The sequence below is a fragment of the Bos javanicus genome, chromosome 16 (assembly GCF_032452875.1).
Source record: "Bos javanicus breed banteng chromosome 16, ARS-OSU_banteng_1.0, whole genome shotgun sequence".
Taxonomy (NCBI): domain Eukaryota; kingdom Metazoa; phylum Chordata; class Mammalia; order Artiodactyla; family Bovidae; genus Bos; species Bos javanicus.
Genome location: NC_083883.1, coordinates 43,081,356 through 43,102,843, shown reverse-complemented (window position 1 = coordinate 43,102,843; position 21,488 = coordinate 43,081,356). Strand labels below are relative to the sequence as shown.

General features: G+C 49.5%; 1 protein-coding gene across 8 annotated transcripts in view; it reads left to right on the top strand.

The window, feature by feature from the left end:
* The window catches only part of UBIAD1 (UbiA prenyltransferase domain containing 1), a 95,988-nt gene that overhangs the window by 18,443 nt on the left and 56,057 nt on the right, over positions 1-21,488 (top strand). The window lies entirely within an intron of this gene.

Below are 21,488 nucleotides of genomic sequence, written 5' to 3'. Positions count from 1 at the left end.
CCAATTTGCCTAGCTGGAGAAAGTCCCTGGGATGCTGCCCAAGAGTGCAGATGAAGTTTTCCCTAATCAATGTCATTGGCAACGCAGCACACAACTGCAGCACTGAGGCAGGTGTGCTGAGGGCTGTCACATCACTGCCAAGGTCAAAGCCTGAAGAATGAGAAACCCTGACACTTCCTCACGGAGACACAAACAGGAGGGGAGGTGGGTATTTAATCAGCCAAGGCTGCCAATACCTAATCAAGATGAATGGCCTTGAGAGACAAGGCCCAGGGAAGGCATCGTGTTGGGAGAATGGGAAGACTGCCTTGCTTCAGGCTGCACTGAAACTGGGGGATAGCAGGTGAGGAGGAGCCCAGATGTGGGGTCAGAGGTCATCAGTGAGGGCCTTCTAGCCAATGCTTATCCTGGCCAGAGACCTTCACTGAGAACCTACTGGGTGCCAACTCTGTCCTAGGATTCAAGATGAATGGGTATGCCCTTGCCTTTTAGGCTCATAGTGAACTGGTGGGGAGCACACATACATGTTTTATTCTGACGTCATCCTGAGTGTCATAACAGAGGCACAAGAGCTGTGCAGAGATTACATTCTCCACTCCCCACTGTCGCAGACTCTGATCTATTCACTGGCTAGGATAAAAGCCTCTTTCTCACCTCTGCTTCTCTCTGGCGCCACCTGCAGGCAGCTATGAGAAGAGACAGTCAGTTACAGTTAAATGAGCAAGAATTATGTTCCAACCCTCCACTAGGCTCTGGGGTGTACTGGTGAGTGAGACCAGTTCCCTATCCTCAGGAATCTTACAGTCCAAGAGGAAAGACAGACAAACAAGCACTTCCGACATCACTCATGGAACTTCACTGTGAAACACTTGTGGAGTCTGACAGCACTGGGTTTAATTCAGTTCAGGCTGTATCACTCACCCTATGGATGTGCTCAGCCAAGCCATGAGCTTCCAGTTCCTTCTCTACACAGGAGGATGATAGTATTTGCTTTGTAGGGTACTTTTGAGTTTAAATGAAATATGTTCAGAGAATACTTAGCATGGTATCTGGGATGTAGCAGGCACCTCTTGTTGTTATTTTGTTGTTAAGTCATGGTTGACTCTTTCCAACCCATGGACTGTAGCCTGCCAGACTCCTCTGTCCATGGGATTTCCCAAGCAAGAATACTGGGGTGGGTTGCCATTTCCTTCTTCAGGGGATCTTCTTGACCCCGGGATGGAACCCCCATCTTCTGCATTGGCCAGCAGATCCTTTATCACCGAGCCACCTGGGAAGCCCAGACATTTGTTAGAGTCCCCTTTCCTCTCTTACTGATGAATATTTTAGAGTGTGGTTGTTTCTGTATGATCTCAGACTTCCCCACTAAAGGGCAGAAGACCCACAGCTGACATCATGGTGTTCTTCACAGCACTGGAGCAATACCTGGTACAGTCATTCATTCACTCAACAAACATTCACTGAGCATCTGATGAGTGTCAACTGAAACTGTGTGTGCTCAGTCGTGTCTGACTCTTTGTGACCCCATGGACTGTAGTCTGCCAGGATCCTCTGTCTTTGGGATTTTCCAGGCAAGAGTACTAGAGACGATTGCCATTTCCTGCTCCAGGGTATCTTCCTGACCCAGGGATTGAACCTGCATCTCTTGCATCTTCTGCATTGGCGGCAGATTTTTTTACCACTGTTCCACTGATAAGTGTCAGGCGCTGTGTTAAAAGCTAAAAATACAAGGTGACCAAGTCCGTGCCCCACTGGGCTTATAAAATAGTAAGGGAGACTGAAGAGAAATGAAACTATTCACTGTGAAACTCTATGTGTGCGTTGGGGAGGGGATCCATTTAGTAATTTCCTCGGGGGGGCTCTGCTTTGGCACCCACGCAAGGTTCTATGAGGAAACCCATTTAGAACCTTTGCTCAGGAGATTGGAATCCCAGTGGGGTAACTGTGGGACAGTTGGCCCTCCCCTACCAGAGCCTAGTACCCCTGAGCTTCTGGTCTTGGGGCTTCCTCAAGAAGCCTTTCGTCTGGTCTAAATGGCTTCCTCTTTGAATGCCCCATGGTGCTGGGAGCCTGACCATTGAGCAGGTGCTAAGAGAGTATTGGATGGAGAGACAGATGGTCTTATGTACGGATGTAAGTGGCCTGTCATTCAGAGGAGCTTCAAGAATCTCTAAGTTAGGGACTTCCCTGGTGGTCCAGTGGTTAAGACTCTGGACCTGCCTGTCAATTCAGGGGACACTGGTTTGATCCATGTCAGGAAACTAGAGCCTGCATGCTGCAACTAAAGACCCAGTGCAGCCAGATAAATAAATAAAGACTCCTCATTTCCTTTGCAGGATGCGTGGGTTTGATCCCTGTTTGGGGAACTAGGATCCCTCATGCCACACAGTGTGGCCAAAAATAAAAAATCTCTAAGTTAAAGGAATTTTCAGGGCATCATATTTCCTAAGTGCCATGGGGAGTGATGCCCTCATCTCCTTGGGCTCCTGTCAGGGTTCAACCAGTGAAGGACATTCAGCAAACATCTGAAGTCTGTTTTACCAGGGTTGTCATTATATTAAAAAAAAAACTTGCCCACATACATGTGTGTGCACCTATGTACACGTGTGTATGTGTGTGCATGTGTATACATGCAGGGACACCCACCCCTCTGCTTCCTCACTGACAGGGCAGTTATTGCTCTGGGTGTTCAGGATGAGCTGAAAATTAATGAAACTCAATGCAATGAGCGACACCTTGTAAAACAATCTCAATTACCAGATAACCAATCTCCGTGCAATTCCAGAGAGGATAAAAGGAAACCACGGGGGCTGTGAGCAAATGATAGCCCCAAGCCGCTCGGGCAGAGCAGGGAGATGGAGCAGTCCGTTATCCTGCCAGCTCAGGACAGAGGTGGGGCATGGGGCGGGCTGCTTTCATGAGAAGAGCCATTGCTTTTCTGAGAAGGGACAGCGGGGAGGTGTTGAGCGGAAGATTAGTCAGGTGGGGAAGACTGTTGTGAAATCTGAGCCCCCAGCCCTCGGTTGCAAGCTAATCTTGTTCAGCCTGCGAGCTGGGAGAAGACCTGCTTCCTCAGGCGGTACCCCCCCCCCCCACCTCCGCCCCCGGAGAGGCCAGGCCCTGCCCCAGACACCCCACTGCCGGCTGGGGAGATCTGCGGTACCCGTTCTCCAGTCCCTTGCAGAGGGTCTGATCACCCAGTCTGGCTGGCTGCTCTTGGAAGTGGCCTGGGCTGCTGGGAGGAGGGGGTCTAAGCCGTGGGAGTGGTACAGTCCACACTGCCCAGGGGTACAGTCTCCATCCTCCAAGTTTACCACACTTTCTCTGGGAGGGTTTCCTTCCCACCTCCCCACGACCTTGAGACCAGTGCTTGCGCAAGGTCACAGGGTCACAAAATGGCAGATCCTCCACCTGAATCGGCTCTTTTACTCTCTACGCAGCGCTCATTTGGTTTAAAATCTTGTTCATTTTCAATGCTTCTCCTTACAAAGACAGGGAGGGTGGTGGAAAGTGTGATGGGTTGTTTTTGTTTTTTGTAAACCTCATTTTCAATTTAAATCTCCTTTAAAATATGGAAAGAACCACAGCTGCTTCTCTCATCATTGTCTTCCTCTCCCATTCCCTTTCCTGCCTCTCCTCCTGCTTCCCTCCCTAACCCTTCTTCCAGCTCCCCCTGCACATGGGGCCTTCTTGAACTAGTTGCCCTGTGTTTATTGAAGGAGAGGTAGAAGAAGCAGGGTTGAGGGGCCCATCAGGGAGAGCGTCTTGGGGTTACCACTGCCGAGAGGAGGATGGATGATTCTATTTGCTTTGTGCAGCCTGAGGTCATCTCAGCCGTCCCTCCAGTCTGGAACAGAAGCATGTCTCCTGCATCTTTGGCAGATATCATCTTTGGGCTGAACAGCCTCAGACAAAATTTCCTACCAAAACCCACACTGCAGTGCCTCAGGGCCCTTGTCCTCAATGTTTCTGCTGTCTGACCTGAATTAGGTTCACATCATCGGGCTTCCCGGGTGGCTCAGATAGTAAAAAATCTGCCTGCAGTGCAGGAGACCTGGGTTCCATCTCTGGGCCGGGAAGATTCCCTGGAGAAGGGAATGGCAACCCACTCCAGGATTCTTGCCTGGAGAATTCTGTGGACAGAGGAGCCTGGCAGGCTACATAGTACATGAACTCGCAGAGTCAGTCACGCCTGAGTGCCACTTTCAGTTCACTTTCATGTGTGCATCACATGTGGGACTCATCTCAGTTCCAGGATGGAGTTATGATTTGTGTCGTCCATCTCATAGATGAGGAAACCGAGGCTCCTGCTGCAAAGTTAAGCACCGTACTCTCAATATCCCTAGACAGATCCATCCTTGAGAGGTCACAGAGCCAGTGGCCAAGCTGGGATTAGAAGCCAAGTCCTTTGACTCCTCACCCAGTGCTCTTTCCACCAGGCTCTGTGGTGTGGACCAGCATCCTGACCTTGGTCCCAGCCTTGAGAAGGCAGCACCAAGATCGGAGGACTTGAGAGTCCCAACTTTCTTCTGAAGCAGAAGCCCAGCCCATGACAGAGATAAAAAGCAAGCCGAGAGGCAGGTCTGATCCTGCGGAGAGCAATGATAGCTCCCCGGGTGAGGATAAAGCAAACAAGCAGGAGGACAACGGGGAGATAATCTCAGAAATGATGGAGTGCCGGTTGCTTCTGCAACCGTGGGGCTGCATCTGGGCGCCTGTGCTGACATGAGCTCCGCCCCCGGATCCACATTGTCATGAGCTTGTTGGAAAAACAGATGTTATTGTCCTCTGTTCCCGTCCCTTTATCCCTAATAGGCACTTAAGTGCAGGAGGGGGAACAGAGAAACCGAGACAGAATTGTGTGTCTATTTCAGGCTCTTTCTGGAAGGTTGCATTTCTGTGGGATTTGGAGTTTGGGATGGACTGGGTGCGGGAAGGACCTCCACCCTTGCCCTGAGTGGTCTGGGTCAGCCTTGGGGAGGAGCTGCCCTGGCTGAGGACTGGTTCCTTCCTTCTCTCTGAGGTCCACCACCTGGACTGGACACTTAATTGACATTGGGGAAAGGGATGATGGGGACCTCTGGCCTTCTGCCTTGACTCTCAGAATCTGGGAGGTTGGGTGGGGTCAAGGGGACTTCCCGGCGGCTCAATGGTAAAGAACCCTCCCGCCAACGCAGGAGACACAGGAGAGGCAGGTTCACTCCCTGGTTCGGGAAGATCCCCTGGAGAAGGAAATGGCAACCCACTCCAGTGTTCTTGCTTGGAGAATCCCATGGATAGAGGAGGCTGACAGGTTACATACAGTCCATGGGGTTGCAAAGGGTCAGACAGCACTTAGTGACTAAATAACAGCAGCAACATGAGGTCAAGAGCTGATGAGATCAAAGTCCTGGGTTGCATTTTTGTTTGGGATTCAACCATTCATTCAGTGATCTGCTGCTGAGCACATTCTTAAAGGCAGGACCCTACACATGACAGCAGCATGCTGGTTTGCGGGTGAAAACTTTTCAGGGAAAGCGCAGTATATCCTCTTACATCAAGTCATCGTGGCTATGATTTAATGGAAGCTCAGAGGCTCTCCTGCACCTAAACAGCTCTGCAGCAACCTGCCTGGTGCCTCAGATTCCATCATCAGTCAGCCCTGTGAATGAAAGCGTTATATCTCCCAGAGGTCCTTGCTAAAATATAAGTGTGTAACTGAGGAGGGCTCACAGAGGGCAAAAAAAATCTACCCGTCGCTATGGAGAACAGGCGATGGGGCCCAAAATGAGTGCTGTGTGAGGTGGTGAGTTTTGATGGGAGACAGAAGAGAAGAGAAGTGTCCAGCTCATGGGCTGCTGCCCTGGGGGGGAGAGCCTGAGGGGTTGGATGAGAGAATGAGGGATTTAGGGGAGTCAATTCTCAGAGGGACCTGTTTCCATGCACCACTGGTTGCCCCATTCTTTTTAAAAAATAAAGATTCAACTCAGGCTTTATTTATTTATTTACTTTTGCCTGTGCTGGGTCTTCATTGCTGCATGGGCTTTTCTCTGGTTGTGGTGAGCAGGTGCTACTCTCTTGTTTTGGAGCATGGGCTCTAGGGCTCAAGGCTTCAGGCTCAGCAGTTGTGGCCATGGGCTTAGTTGTTCCATGGCATGTGGGCTCTTCCCGGATCAGGGATCGATCCCATGTCTCCTGCAGTAGTAGGCAGATTCTTTACCCCTGAGCCACCAGGGAAGCCCCCATTCTGCTTTGAGACTGACAGTACAAGACTTAAGAACTATCCTAGCCCTTCTGCACCTGTTTGGAGTATGGGGAGAACTTTAAATGCTCTGCTGACCCTCAAACCCTGGAGGCTCAGAGATGGGACCCCCTCTGTCCCCACTGGTGCCTCCTCCACATCTCAGTGGGATAGATGGGGCAAAGAAGGGGTGGATGGAGGCCCCAGTGTCCTGTCCATCCCCCATGACCCTGAAGCCTCACCTGGAGCCACACCATACTCTCTGCCTGCCTCCTCCCCTACTGGGGTCCAGGGGCTGATTACAGGTGAGCTCAGGCCCCCAGCCAGGGGTTTCCCAGGGTGGCAGAGAGCACCCTGGTCCACCTGGACAACTTTGATGAAAGGAAAGAGAGCCTAATCCTTGAGTGGGATCTGGGGAGACCCTGTTCTGCCATCCTCCCTACCTGATGGGTATTAGGGAGCTAATTAACTGGGGATGAGCCCACCTAGCAGAGATGCCCTTTGTAATCTCTGATTACTTAATGTTCAGAACCTCTTTCACCTCCCTGTAGCAGAACTTCTAAAAAAAAGTCACATAATAAAGCACATTAGAATTCATCTGAAATGGTCTCCATAAAGATGGTTATTATTGCCTAGTGATGATTCTTGGTGAACGCGCAGGCTCACTGAACATCAGAGCTGAGGGAGGGCTCACCCCTCCCCCTGTAGCCCCTTTGTCCTGCTCTAGGAAGCACTCAGGAAGGGTCTCTCACCCTCCCCTCCTCTCTTCGTCCCTGCCAGCTCACCTGACTTCCACACTGTCCAATAGCTTGCCACGCTTTCCAAGTGACAAGGGTTGGGTGATGACCGCTGTCCAGGAGAAAATGGAAGGAAAGTGGCCTCAAAGGCTTGCTCACCTCCAGTCACTCCTCCAGGATATATATACCCTTACAATTTGTGAGTTCTTCTGAATGGACATTACATCTCTATAAAATATTTACCCCTCCAAAGCCCTTTGTCTAGTAGAGATTGTTAATACTATTTAACAAAGGGCTTTGGGGGTAAATATTTTATTGAGATAATTGCTGTGAGGGTGGAATGGAACAAGTAGTCAAAAGCAGTGGATAATCCACAATTATTTTGGATTTGGAACTGGAATGAGTACCTCACGCACAACATGCACTTGTTTGGAACGTATTTACTTGTGTGTGTGCTTTTGTTACTATTAAAATTAATTGTAATACCACTCACCCCTGTGGGTGAGATGGCCCAGAAGCATCCCCTGGGGCACTGAAGTCCGATGGAGGCAGGATTAAGACTGTAACATGAGGACTTCCCTGGTGGTCCAGTGGTAAAGAATCAGCCTGCCAATGCAGGGGACACGGATTCGATCCCTGGTCTGGGAAGATCCCACATGCAACTAAGCCCGTGCACCACAACTACTGAGCCCACCCTCCAGAGCCCTTGAGCCACAACTCCTGAGCCCAGGTGCCTAGAACCTGTGCTCCACAAAAAAAGAAGCCACTGCAATGAGAAGCCCTCACAGCAACCAAAAGTAGCCACCACTCGCTGCAACTGGGGAAAGCCTGTGCACACAATGAAGACCCAGTGCAGCCAAAATAAATTAACTAATTTAAAAAAAAGAGTGGATATGTGTATACAGAGGATGAAATGGTTGGATGGCATCATCGACTCAATGGACATGAGTTTGAGCAAACTCCAGGAGATAGTGAAGGACAGGGCAGCCTGGCATGTTGCGGTCAGTCCAGGGGGTCACAAAGACTCAGCCAAGACGGTGATTGAACGACAGCAACAGTGTATGTATATGTGTATAACTCATTAACTTTGCTGTACAGTAGAAACTAACACAACATTGTAAATTGACTACATTCCAATAAAATTTTTAAGAAAGAGTTTGATGTGGGTCATCTCCTCCCCCCATCTGCTATCCCCTCTCTTAGCGTTGGGTGTGGTCACTGTTTATGTCACTGCAATGCACATTTCATTCCTGCTTTGGTGGGTACCAAAGTCAGGTCTTCAGTGCTTGCCACCTCCCCTTGGCATGAAGGATCAGAAAGAAACTGTCCATTGGAGGAGGGCCCGAGAGCCTGATCCCAGACTGGTGACTATGGCACCCTGTTTGGGACAAGCCCCCTTCCTGTGGCAGGTCCCCTTAGCAGGGTGCTTTTGCCCCACTCTTCCCGTCATGATGCAGAGCCTCCTACCCAGTCCCTTAAATCTGAGTCGATCCTTGACTTACTTTGACCAATAGAGGATGATGAAAAGGAAGCTGTACACTGTCCCAGCCCAGACCTCGACAGGTCTTCAGCTTCTGTTCTCCTCGCTCTGGGCGGATAGCCACATGAAGGAGGCAGGTCCAGCCTCCTGAAAGGAGAGAGGCCGCATGAAGAAGAGAGGAGCCGTCCAAACTGAGGTCCCCAGACCACCCAGCCGGCAGCCTGCACCAACCACCGGACATGTTGGTGAGGCCAGTTTTATTATTAAAATTTTTTATTCATTTATTTTTGGCTGTGCTGGGTCTTCCTTGCTATGCACGGCTTTCTCTAGTTGTGGTGAGTGAGGGCTACTCTCTAGTTGCGGTACTCGGGCTTCTCATTGTGGTGGCTTCTCTTGTCATGGAGCATGGGTTCTAGGTGCACCAGCTTTAGTAGTTGGGGTGCACAGGCTTAGTTACCCTATGGTATGTGGAATCTTCCAGGACCAGGGATTGAACCCACATTCCCTGCTTTGCTAGGCAGGTTCTTAACCACTGGACCACCAGGGAAGTTCCAGGCCAGTTTTAGACCCTCCGTTCTTCCCAGCCACCAGCTGACTGCACAGGAACCCAGAAAAGATTGGCCCAAGTCATCCACCCACAGAATCACGAGCAAACACCTCCATTGTTGTTCCAAGTCACTAAATTTTGGGGTGGTTTGTCACATGGCAATTCATAATGGATGCAGTCGCTAATGCCTCCACCTGAGCACCTGCTGGCCAATGCCAGCATCCCAGGGACAAGACTGCACCCCCAGGACTGTCCATTCTTCCATACACAAGCCCCAGAAGCAACTCTTTGCCCAAGATTTCTTTCTTTGTGCCTCCCCACTGGTTTCCAGGGCAGACACGGCAGTGCCCATTGCTCTTTATTAGTTTAATATATGTTGAAGCCTCCAAATGGATGCTGGGGCCCAGGTGGAACAGATGAAATGTGACTAAGTTCTAGGGGGATGATTGATAATGAGTAGGGACTGGAAAATCAATTGTGTTAATTCCTGGTCTGTCACTGGGACCGAGAATTAATGAGAAAATCTGTCTAACTTAATGGTATTTACACATTATACAGAGTGTGATAAAATTGTCCGCAGGTGCTGTCTGGCATTCCAATTACATAAGGCCTGCACAGCCTGAGGGGCCAGCAGGTCTGAGCTGTCGAGGACCTGGGCCAGGCATGTAGAGACTTACTCAGATGCCCCAACTACCACACTAACCTCTCAATGGGTCCGAGGCCTGGCATGGGTCTCACTGACATGACTGGTCCCTGCCTGGTGTGGGCCATCCAGCTGGCAATGTCATAAGGATGTGCTGGAGGGCACATTTATGAGCCTGCTTTGAAGATAACCACTCCAGAAGCCATGTGGCCAGTTGGACCACAACCAGGGATGGGTTCTGTCTTATGTGTTGGCATGATTTGAGAGACACAGATGGTCCTTCTGGCCCTAGCCCTCTGGCCCCAGGGTCAGTCATCACTAGGCTGTCTGACACCATAGCCTCACCAGTCACCATTGGAAGATGCCTTGAAAAGTCTCATAGAAACTGATGGAAAAGACTGCCTCGGAGTCTGAGTGTCTGCTTCCCTGAAATTCTGTAGAAGGGCTTGTCCCCACTAAGGCTATCAGGGAGGTATCCCTGAGAACCCCCAATTCCTGATATTCACACCCTTATATGGTCTTCTTTCATATTGAATGAGGGTTCAATAAGATATTACAGAAATTACTGTGACTTCTGAGGCCAGTTCAGAGACTTCCCTGGTGGTCCAGTAGTTAAGATTCCACCCTTCCAATCCAGGAGGTGTGGGTTACATCCCTGGTTAGGGAACTAAGATCCCATATGCATGATGTGGCCAAAAAAAAAAAAAAAAAAAAAAGGCCAGTTCACACACACACACACACACACACACACACGCATTTGTGTGTGTGTATATATATACACACACAAATATACATATACATAGGGTTTCCGAGGTGGTACCAGTGGTAAAGAATCAGCTTGCCAGTGCAGGAAACACAAGAAATGCAGGTTAAATCCCTGGGTCGAGAAGATCCCCTGGAGGAGGGCATGGTAACCCACTCTGATATTCTTACCTGGAGGATCCGATTGCCAGAGGAGCCTGGTGGGTTACAGTCCATGGGGTTTCAAAGGGTCAGACACGACTGAGGTGACTTAGCACTCATACATGCATACATATACATAAAGGCAGCTTCTGCCCTGTTCTCTCATATCACTCACTCTGGGGAAGCTACCACCATGTGGAGAGGAACTGAGGCCTCCTGCCAGCAACCAGCCCCATGAAAGTGTAGCATCCTGGAGGTAGGTCCTCCAGCCCCAAGCCTTCAGATGACCACAGTCCTGGCTGATATCTTAACTGCAACCTCAAAAGAGACCCAGAGCAAGCTTGCTCCTGAATTCCTGTCTCGCAGAAACAGAAAGGGATAATACATTTAGATGTTTGTTGTTGTTTTAAGCTGCTAATTTTAGGGATAATTTGTTACATGGCACTGGATAACTGATACAGGTGAGGAAGGAGATGGGTGGGCAAGGCCAGAGATATTTCACCGGGGATGTGGAACTGATGGAAGACACCCCCTTGTACCCTCTCTGCACAGTTCGCGTGAAATCCAGAAATCCACTGTTGTTGTTGTTGTTTGGCAGCACTGCATGGTATGTGGGATCTTAGTTCCCTGACCAGGGACTGAACCCGCGTTCCCTGTATTGGAAGCTCGGAGTCTTAACCACTGGACTGCCAGAGAAGTCCTCACTTTTATATTTTGCTGATTCCCCAAATACCGTAACTTTCCCACCTCTGTGCCTAAGCGTGCTTACTCCTCTGCCTAGAATGCCCTTTTGCCTCCCCTCCACCCCGCACTGCACCTCCTCTTCTCCTCTTTTTCCTTCTCCTTCTGAGATGAACTCCTACTCAGCCATCAGGACCCAGCTCGGATTGGCCCTCCTCTGGGAAAGCCTTCCCAGTCTTTCTTGGGCAATTTTGGTCACCTTCTTTGGCACCCCTGAAAGTGGCTCAGTCATGTCTGATTCTTTGCAACCCCAAGGACTATACATGGAATTCTCCAGGCCACAATACTAGAGTGGGTAGCCTTTCCCTTCTCCAGGGGACCTTCCCAACCCAGGGATTGAACCCAGGTCTCCCACATTGCAGGCAGATTCTTTACCGACTGAGCCACAAGAGAAGCCCTTGTGGAGACCCTATTGGCATCCCCGGGGAGACCCTGTTTTTCAATGGATACCTGAGGGGGTTGAGCTGTAATGATTGGTGCCATGAGTTCTAGCTGGAGTTTAGAACTTGAATTTCATTAATCAACTCTGCCCTCCCTCTCTGTTCACTAGTACCCAGGGAGATGTTCAATGGAAGGGTGTTGAATGAATAAATGAATGAATGAGCAAGCATCCAAGGCCACTTTGGGGAGGAAGAAAGGGTCCGCATTAAACCTGCCTTGTGGGTAGGAGGGCAGAGCTTGGCCTGAACAAATGGAAGGAGTGCAGGCTGGTTATTGTGTCTGTAAGTTTCACATCTGCTCATCCCAACACCAGTGAGAGAGCTCTTACCTCTGGCTGCCCCAGAGCTTCCCGGGGTCAGGAGAAAGGGTCTCACTTGGGAGGCCCCCATGTCTGTGTGTCCCATTCAACCCCTTTCCTGACCCCTGCCCTTCCTGGCTCTGTTTTCCATGCCTCACAGGCAGCCCTCCAGAGTCCCTTCCTTTCATACAAACCTAGAGGGCAGGTGAGTGGGTGGCCAGACAAATCTGATTTCTGAAGCAGGTTTAAAGGTCTCTTCCCAGAGTTCCTGAGCTCATTTCTCCTTTCTCTGTCTCCAAAGTGCCAGGGCAGCAATTCAGAGCTCAAATGCCCGAGCAGGGGTGCAGCCAAGTTCTTTACAGCACAGAATGAATTTGTTGTGTGAGGATTCTTTGGCCTGAAGGATTGCTTAACGTCCTTATGTCACCCGGCGTCCCAGCCTGGCTGGTGCTCAGAGTCGGGAGAACTGCCTTGCGTGCCAGTTGACTGAGAGGAAGGCTGAGGGGGGCTGAGGTCAGGGAGGCGTCACCTGCAGACTCTAGCCCTACTGCTGGCCACTCCTATTTATTGATTTATTCCCATTGTAAGCAAAGCTTATTTCTTTTCAAATGTTTTAAGTCTTTATTGAATTTGTTACAATCCTGCTTCTGTTTTATGTTTTGTTGGTTTTTTGGCCACAAGACATGTGGGAGCTTAGCTCCCCACCCAGGGATCATACCAGCATCCTCTGTATTGGAAGGCAACGTCTCAACCACTGGACCACCAGGGAAGTGAAAGGTTGTTGCTGAATCACGTGAAGACACCAGGATTCTTGGCCCCCGGAGGAGAAGAATTCAATCCGGGGCCAGAGACGAGGCTTGATCGCTCAGAGCTTTTGTGTAATAAAGTTTTATTAAAGTATAAAGGAGATAGAGAAAGCTTCTGACATAGGCATCAGAAGGGGGCAGAAAGAGTACCCGCTTGCTAGTGTTAACAATGAAGTTATATAATCCAAAGAATGTCTAGAGGTTGTAAAGACCTCATCAGACCTACTTCCATTAAGATAACACTGTCCTCAGGCAGGATACATCCTTGTAAAGACCAGGTCTACTCCCATAATTTACATTTTAAGATAACAGAAGGTTTAATCCAGAGACTGTCCTTAGGCAGGATACATTATTGTTATATAATCCTAAGGAATGTGGAGAAAGAAAAAAAGTTTGTCCTTTCTTTCTCCTTGAGAATTCCAGACCCCTCTCTCCTTGGGGACCCCTAGACTCCTTATCAACCTGCCTAGGAAATGACTCTCTCAGAAGTCCCTATTTCTTTTTTAAATTGAACTATAGTTGATTTACAGTGTTGTGTGAATTACTTCTGTACAGCAAAGTAATTCAATTATACACGTATTGTTGTTTTTCAGTCTCTAAGTCATGTCCGACTCTTCTACTATGGACCGCAGCATGCCAGCCTTCTACTATGGTTTATCACGGGAAAGTTAATCTAGTTCTCTGTTCTATATAGTACATGCTAAGTTGCTTCAGTTATGTCTGACTCTGTGACACCATGGACTATAGGCTGCCAGGCCCCTCTGTCCATGGGATTCTCCAAGCAAGAATACTGGAGTGGGTTGCCATGCCCTCCTCCAGGGGATCTTCCCGACCCAGGGATCGAACCCGTGTCCCTTGCATTGGCAGGTGAGTTCTTTACCACTAGCAACACCGGGGAAGCCTGTGCTATATAGTAGGACCTTGCTGTTTATTCATTCTGTATATAACAGTTTACATTTGCTGACCCCAAACTCCTACTGGATCCCTCCCCAGCTCCCCCAACCCCCTACTCTTATTTATTAAGTATGTAGCAAAATCAAGTCCCAGAGAAAGAAATCATTTGTCTGAGGTCCCATGGCAGGAAGTGGCAGAGCTGAGATTTGCTCCCAGGCCTGTCTGACTTCAAAGACCCCTTCTCTGAAACCACTGTCTCAGCCTGACCCGGCCACTCCTGGAATCATGCAGCTCCCTCCCATCCCCTCTTACCCCCATCCCCAGCTCCCAGCACATCCAGGGGTCTTATGTGTTTTCATGAGGACTGAGTCAGAGGCCAAAGATAATGACAGCCTGGGCTGGAGGGTCCTGGGTCCCTAACACCCATTGGCCCCTCCAGCTCCCAGAAGGCAAACGGAGATCCTGGGATTTCCTGCTCAGCTGAATTCTACTCCCTCTGGAGCAGAGAAGGGTGGTTTGCCATGTCTGGGGGAGGTGGCGCGTAGCTTTGGAAACTGCAGTGCATGTGGAAACCTATGAACCAGAAGAGGTGGAGGAATGATTAAAGAGAGAAAGGATTAAAATCTACAGGGCTCCCCATGCTCTGCAGAGCCTCTCCCGCAAGTGGTGCTGTGATCTCTTTATTAGACAGCCAGCTGGCCGCCAGCTGCAGCGGTAAGAAGGGCTGAGTCCCTGACCCCAGCCTTAAGTCTTGGAGAAAGCAGCGTTTGGGGGCATGGAGGTGGGAAAGGCAGGGTGTGTTTGGCAAGCGGCAAAACAGAAGTGGAATTCACTTGGCTAAAAATCAGGGTGAAGTGAAGGGGAGACGCACGGGAATGTATTTTATCAGCTCCACACCCTGGGTAAGATACCCCTGACCCTGCCCACCTGTCTCCCTCCCTGTCTGTATCAGTTATCTAATGCTGTATAACAAATCACTCCCCAAACTTAATAACTTAAAGCAATAACGAACGTCTATATATATTATCTCTTTCTGTTTCTGCGGGTCAGGTACTCAGGAGCAAGTTCACTCTGGGTCTCTCTTGAGGTTGCAGTCAAGATGTCAGCCAGGGCTATGGTCATCTGAAGGCTTGACCAGGGCTGGAGGACTACTCCCAAGATGCTTCACTCCCACGGGGCTGGTTGCTGGCAGGAGGCCTCAGTTTCCCAAATGGTGGTGTCTTCCTCAGAGTGAGCGACATGAGACAACAAAATAGAAGCTGTCGTTTTGTTTTTTTTTCAATGCACTGGCCCCAGAAGTCACAAACAGTCACAAGCAGTTACTGTTTCCAGCTTCTCCTGCATTCCAGACAATCACTGCTGATAGCATGGCTGCCTGGGGTCCCTGAGGTGACTGTGTCTGCCTCCAGAGTGGCTGGTCCCTACAGGTCGGGATATCAGTGTTCCTATGACTCCTTTTCAGAAATCATGATGTGAGCGACCACGGTCTGGGAAGGCAGACCTTTGCTGCACACCCATTCCCAAGTCTGCTGCCATCCCATGCCCTCCACCCACTTCTACCTTCTACTTGCTGCCACCCTCCCCTCAATTGCCACATCTTTCATATCCAAAGACGATGCTCTCAGCAGTGATTGGAGCATAAGGAAAGCTGGGAACAATAGTGAAGTGAAGTGAAGTGAATTGAAGCTCAGTTGTGTCCGACTCTTTGCAACCCCATGGACTGTAGCCTGCCAGGCTCCTCTGTCCATGGGATTTCCAGGCAAGAATACTGGAGTGGGTTGCCATTTCCTTCTCCAGGGGATCTTCCCAACCTAGGGATTGAACCCGGGTGTCCCACATTGTAGGCAGATGCTTTTACCGTCTGAGCCACCAGGGAAGTCTCAGAGAAGTGGGAACAATAGGAACCCACTTTTATGGAGTACTTACTATGTGTTAGGTTCATATCGAGCATGGTTAAAGTGCTGACTACTTACAGCCTCTCAATGGGTAGGTAAACTGAGGCATAGAGAGGGTAAGTGGCTTGCCCAAAGCCACACAGCCCAGAGCTAGAATCTGCCTCCAGAGCCCACTCTGCTAACCTCACATATACTGCATCTGTGATATGAGGCAACATTCCCTTTTTAAGGAAGCTACAATTCATCAGACAGAGATGAGGGTTTGCAGCAAAGCAAGAAAGATGGAGCTCGGACACCTGGAAGACCCTCCAGACCACAAGCTGTGAGGGCTCAGAGCAGCTTTGTCCCTGAGTACAAATGGGGTCTTCTGAACTGCAGTGAGCACTGGAGCAGCAGCTAGGTCAAAGGTCTATGCTAAGTCACTTCAGTCGTGTCCGACTCTGTGCGACCCCATAGACGGCAGCCCACCAGGCTCCCCCGTCCCCGGGATTCTCCAGGCAAGAACACTGGAGTGGGTTGCCATTTCCTTCTCCAATGCATGAAAGTGAAAAGTGAAAGTGAAGTCGCTCAGTCGTGTCTGACTCTTAGCGACCCCATGGATTGCAGCCTAACAGGCTCCTCCGCCCATGGGATTTTCCAAGCAAGAGTACTGGAGTGGGGTGCCATTGCCTTCTCCGAGGTCAAAGGTCTATGGCTTTAAAAAGAAAAAAAAGTTTTTAATTGCCTGTGGTTCAGATGGTAAAGAATCCACCTGCAATGCAGGAGACCTGGGTTCGATCCCTGGGTCGGGAAGATCCCCTGGAGAAGGGAATGGCAGTCCACTCCAGTATTCCTGCCTGGAGAATTCCATGGACAGAGGACCCTGGTGGGCTACAGTCCATGGCATCGAAAAGAGTCAGACATGACTGAGTGACTAAGACTTTCAGTTTTTCACAAAATACACATAAGATAAAATTTCGCATTTTAATAAACATTTTGAAGAGCACAGTTAGCGGCATTGAGCACATACACAGGCTTCACAACAACCACCATTCACCAGGTCCAGAACTTTCCTGCCATCTCGAGGTCTCTGCTGACCCCCCAGTTCTCCTGCCAGTCTGGACCCCCTCCCTGCTGCTGGCAGGGATGGCATGCTGCACAAGCAGGCTTTCCGCTTCTGAGGGGAGGGAGGTTTGCAGTGATCCACTGCTGAGGTTCACTCTCTGCTGCAAAGGCCCAGAAGGGCTGTGCAGACGATGAGCTAGAACGACGGCATGAAAGGGAGTTTATCAATAGTACCTGGAGCTCAGTAATTCATAAACCTTTCATTAGTTTTACATCGATGACGGCTCAAGTTCTAGGAAGTAGATTTAGGCTGGGAAGACAGCCGTCTCCATAAATCATCATCTCTGAACATTAGGGAAGTGGAGGGAGCCTTTTTATAGGATTTCCCAGCAGCTCACTTGGGAAGCTGTGCTTTCTAATTCCCAACCCCCACTTTTTTTTAATTAGAAAAAAAATTTTTTTAAGTTTTAATTGGAAGGTAATTGCTATACTATGTTGTAAATGTATACAACATAGTATGTATATACATCTGCTGTACAACAACATGAGTCATGCGATGTATACATATATTTCCTCCCTCTTGAGGCTCCCTCCTACCCTCAACTCCCATCACACTCCTCTAGGTCACCACAGAGCACAGGCTGAGCTCTTTGTGCTATGCAGCAGCTTCCCACTAGCTATCTATTTATATGATAGTGTGTATATATATATATATATATATATATATATATATATATATATATACACACACATATATATGGGCTTCCCTGATAGCTCAGTTGGTAAAGAATCTACCTGCAGTGCAGGAGACCCCGGTTCAATCCCTAGGCTGGGAAGATCCCCTGGTGAAGGGAAAGGCTACCCACTCTAGTATTCTGGCCTGGAGAATTTCATGGACTGTATAGTCCCTGGGGTCACAAAGAGTCAGACACGACTGAGTGACTTTCACTTGGGCTTCCCAGGTGGCACTAGTGGTAAAGAACCCGCCTGCCAGTGCAGGAGACAGAAGAGACATGGGTTCAATCCCTGGGTCAGGAAGATCCCCTGGAGGAGGGCACGGCAACCCACTCCAGTATTCTTGCCTGGAGAATCCCATGGACAGAGGAGCCTGGCAGGCTACAGTCCATGGGGTCACAAAGAGTCGGATACGACTAAAGCGACTTAGCATGCAGTGTATATATGTTAATACTACTCTCTCAGTTCGTCCCACCCTCCCTTTCACCTGCTGTGTCTTGCTCCCTTTCTGAGCTGATGTTGAATTTCCAGCCTCATGTCCTTGGACAGAAAACACAGTTGGAGGCTCCAAGGAGGGATTAGAAAGGGAACCAAATGCCCCTGCCATTTGCTGAGGCACTGCCAAGCCTGCGGGCTGCAATCTTGTGTCGGGGTTACCTGAAGAGGGCTCAAGGAAACAGCTCTCCCTGGAAGGTGCTTCTGTGAGAGGAAGAAACTGGAGCAGCAGGAGGAGAGCACACAGGAAGGAACTTTACAATTCAGCTCTCACAGAAATGAGAGCAGACAAAGCCTTTTTCTCTTTTTTTCCCCACATTTGAACATTTAATTCAAACTTGACTTGGCCTTTGGCTATAAGCATTCTTATTTTTTTCTCATTGGACTTATTTTATTTTTTATTGAAGTATAGTTGATTCACAGTGTTGTATTAATTTCTGCTCTACAGCAAAATGACTCAGCTACGCATGAGTACATGTGTGCTCAAGTCGTTCAGTCGTGTCCGACTCTTTGCGACCCTATGGACTGTAGCCCACCAGGCTTCTCTGTCCATGGGATTCTTCAGGCAAGAGTACTGGAGTGGGTTGTCACGCTCTCCTCCAGGGGATCTTCCCTGATCTAGGGATCGAACCTGCGACTCTTACTTCTCCTGCATTTGCAGGCAAGTTCTTTACCACTAGCGCCACACACACACACACACTCTTTTTTTTATAGTAGTAGGTGCAAGATAAAGCCTTTTGTCTGCTAACGAGAACAGTAGTGACCACAACAGTGCTTAGAACAGTGTCTGCCACGGAGACAACTCTCCACGTTGGCCAACACAGAGGAACCCTCTGGAAGGTAGGGTCTACACAGACGGGACGTCAGGGCGCAGTCCTCACTGCTCCCTTTCCTCTGGGCAGGGGTCCTCTCAGCAGCCTCGCATCCGTTGTCTGCTTTGCTTTGCAGCCCCAGTCTCGGTGCCCCGCCCGGTCCACCCCTTTTCCGCATCACCCACGGGCTCCCCACCCCGCCCCCGCCCGGCTGCCTGCCGTAAAGGCTCAGACAGGCTAATGACAAGACAGAGGAGAAGCACTGGCAGAGACCCGGGTGGTGATTTGGCGGCCCGGGCCTCTGGACTCAGTGATGTTCTGAGGTGGGGGCAGCGCTGGCGGGCTCGACAAATCAAACTTTTCAATTTCCTCCCCTCTCCCCGTCTCTTGCCCCTGGAGGGTGAGCCCGCGAGCGCGGAGCCGGAGGTGAACTGCCGCAGTGTTTGCTGCGTCTGGCTGTGGAATGAGACGGCTCCTAGCAATAAGTGTCCCAGGAGAACTCTACTCAGGAATAATCTGCATGAGTATTTATTTCCTCCTTGCTGGGCTTCCCGCTGAAGTGCAGGCTTGTTTCTGCTAGTTTCCGGCAGGAGGAGAACTCTGCTCAAAGATTTCAGTGAAGCAGCCAAAGATTCAGATTCAATGAGTGTTCACTGAGCATTGACTGTGTGATACCCTCTGCCCATGGCTTTGCCCACTCTGTCCTGCTTAGCCTTTCTAAAAGCTTTCTGAGTTGTATTCGCATTCTACAGATGGGGAAGGTGAGTCCAAAATTGGTAATAACTCCACCAGCTGACATTTCTTTACTGCATTTACTTGCCATGTTTCAGTTCTAGTCACTGAGCTCACTTAATTCTCTGACAACCCTATGATATAGATACTGCTATTACGCCCATTTTACAGCTGAGGAAACTGAGGCCCAGTGAGGTTAAATAACTGCTCCAGGTTACAGGGGTTGAAGGTAAGGGGCTGGGATCCAAATGTAGGCTAGCTGGCACCAGAGCTAGAAATTGGGTCCAGTTTTTCCGATTCATGTCCAATTCCTAAAAGCCATGCTTATTCTTGGCTTGGTGCCCATAGGAGGGATGGACTTTGGGGGATGGCACCCCATATACCTAAGGATCCCAGGAACTATAAGGCCAAGACTTGACTGTGTGTTGTGATCAGGCTATTTAAGTGGCAAGCTATAGAAATCCAACTTAAGTAGCTTAGAATAAAGGAACTTTATTGGCTCCAGTGAAACAGGAGTCCAGGGGTGAGTCTGGGGATCATATGATGTCATCACAGCTCTGTCTGACTTTCTCTTGAGTTCATTCACCAGCTGCTTTCTTCTGTCCTCAGGGCAGGGAGAGTGGGGGCGGCATATATTGGCAGTTTAGGAACTGCTCAAGTCCCCTGCTAAGGGGCTGAGTGGGAGCTGAAATACATTCAAAGCTCTGCTTGCCAAGCTCTGTGCCCTGGTACAAGGCAGTGTTGGGGCACTTTCCCCAAGTCATGTACTAGGAAGACTCACTTATTCCTAATACTCGTAAGATGCTTTATATGTTACAGGTTACCCTGACCCCACCTCATCCACTCGGAATATTTATGGAACCTCTGTCACAGGACTCAGGTACTTCCCTGCCATCTTGCAGCATATATTTTGTGTATGCTTAGTCGCTCAGTCATGTCCGACTCTTTGTGACTCCATCAACTATAACCTATCAGGCTCCTCAGTTCATGGGATTCTCCAGACAAGAATACTGGGGTAGGTTGCCATTTCCTTTTCTAGGGGATCTTCCCAACCCAGGGATCAAACCTGGGTCTCTTGGGTCTCTTCCAGTGGCACAGGTGGGTTCTTTACTGTCTGAGCCACCAGGGAAGGATCCGATTGGCTTAGCTTGGGTCATGTAACCACACTTGAACCAATCACTTTTGCCCAAAGGAATGAGTGGATACAGTGGAGCCAGGTGCCCATCCCTTTGGGAGAGACTGGCACTTGATTGGCAGTCTTACCAGTACCACCTGGAATGGGGGTATTTTCTCAGAGGAAATAGAAGGACTAGGCTGTAGAAATAACTGACATTCACCCAACTGTGGGAAGATTATAGTCCTAGGACTGAATTTCCTTTTCCTGGGACAAAAATATTCCTAGGAAAATTTCCTCTTCCTTGACCAGTAACCTTTCCATCTGCAGTAGGCGATGGCTGGCCTCCTATACTCTGAGAGGAGTGGATCAGGATGTCCCTAAGGGTTTAATCATTGGTCCTGTTCAGAAAGGTCAGGGGTCAGGACTGTTTACTCAATATCAAGGCAGTCTGACCTTCAATTTGAGGAAGAAGAAAATTGATGGGGCATCGGGCAGTGTCAGGGGTGTGCACGTCAGGGAGCAGGTCCTGAGTGGGGCTCCTGGTCCCATTGTTTGTGGAAAGCTTGTATGCCATATTTACTGAGTACTTGTTACGTGCCAGGAGCTTCACTTCAGTTCACTTCGCTCAGTTGTGTCCGACTCTTTGGGACTCCATGGACTGCAGCACGCCTGGCTTCCCTGTCCATCACCAACTCCCAGAGCCTCCTCAAACTCATGTCCATCAAGTCGGTGATGCCATCCTACCATCTCCTTCTCTGTCGTCTCCTTCTCCTCCTCCCTTCAATCTTTTCTGGCAGCAGGGTTTTTTCTAATGAGTCAGTTCTTCGCATCAGGTGCCCAAAGTACTAGAGCTTCAGCTTCAGCATCAGTCCTTCCAATGAATATTCAGGACTGATTAGGATTGATTGGTTTGATCTCCTTGCAGTCCAAGGGACTCTCAAGAGTCTT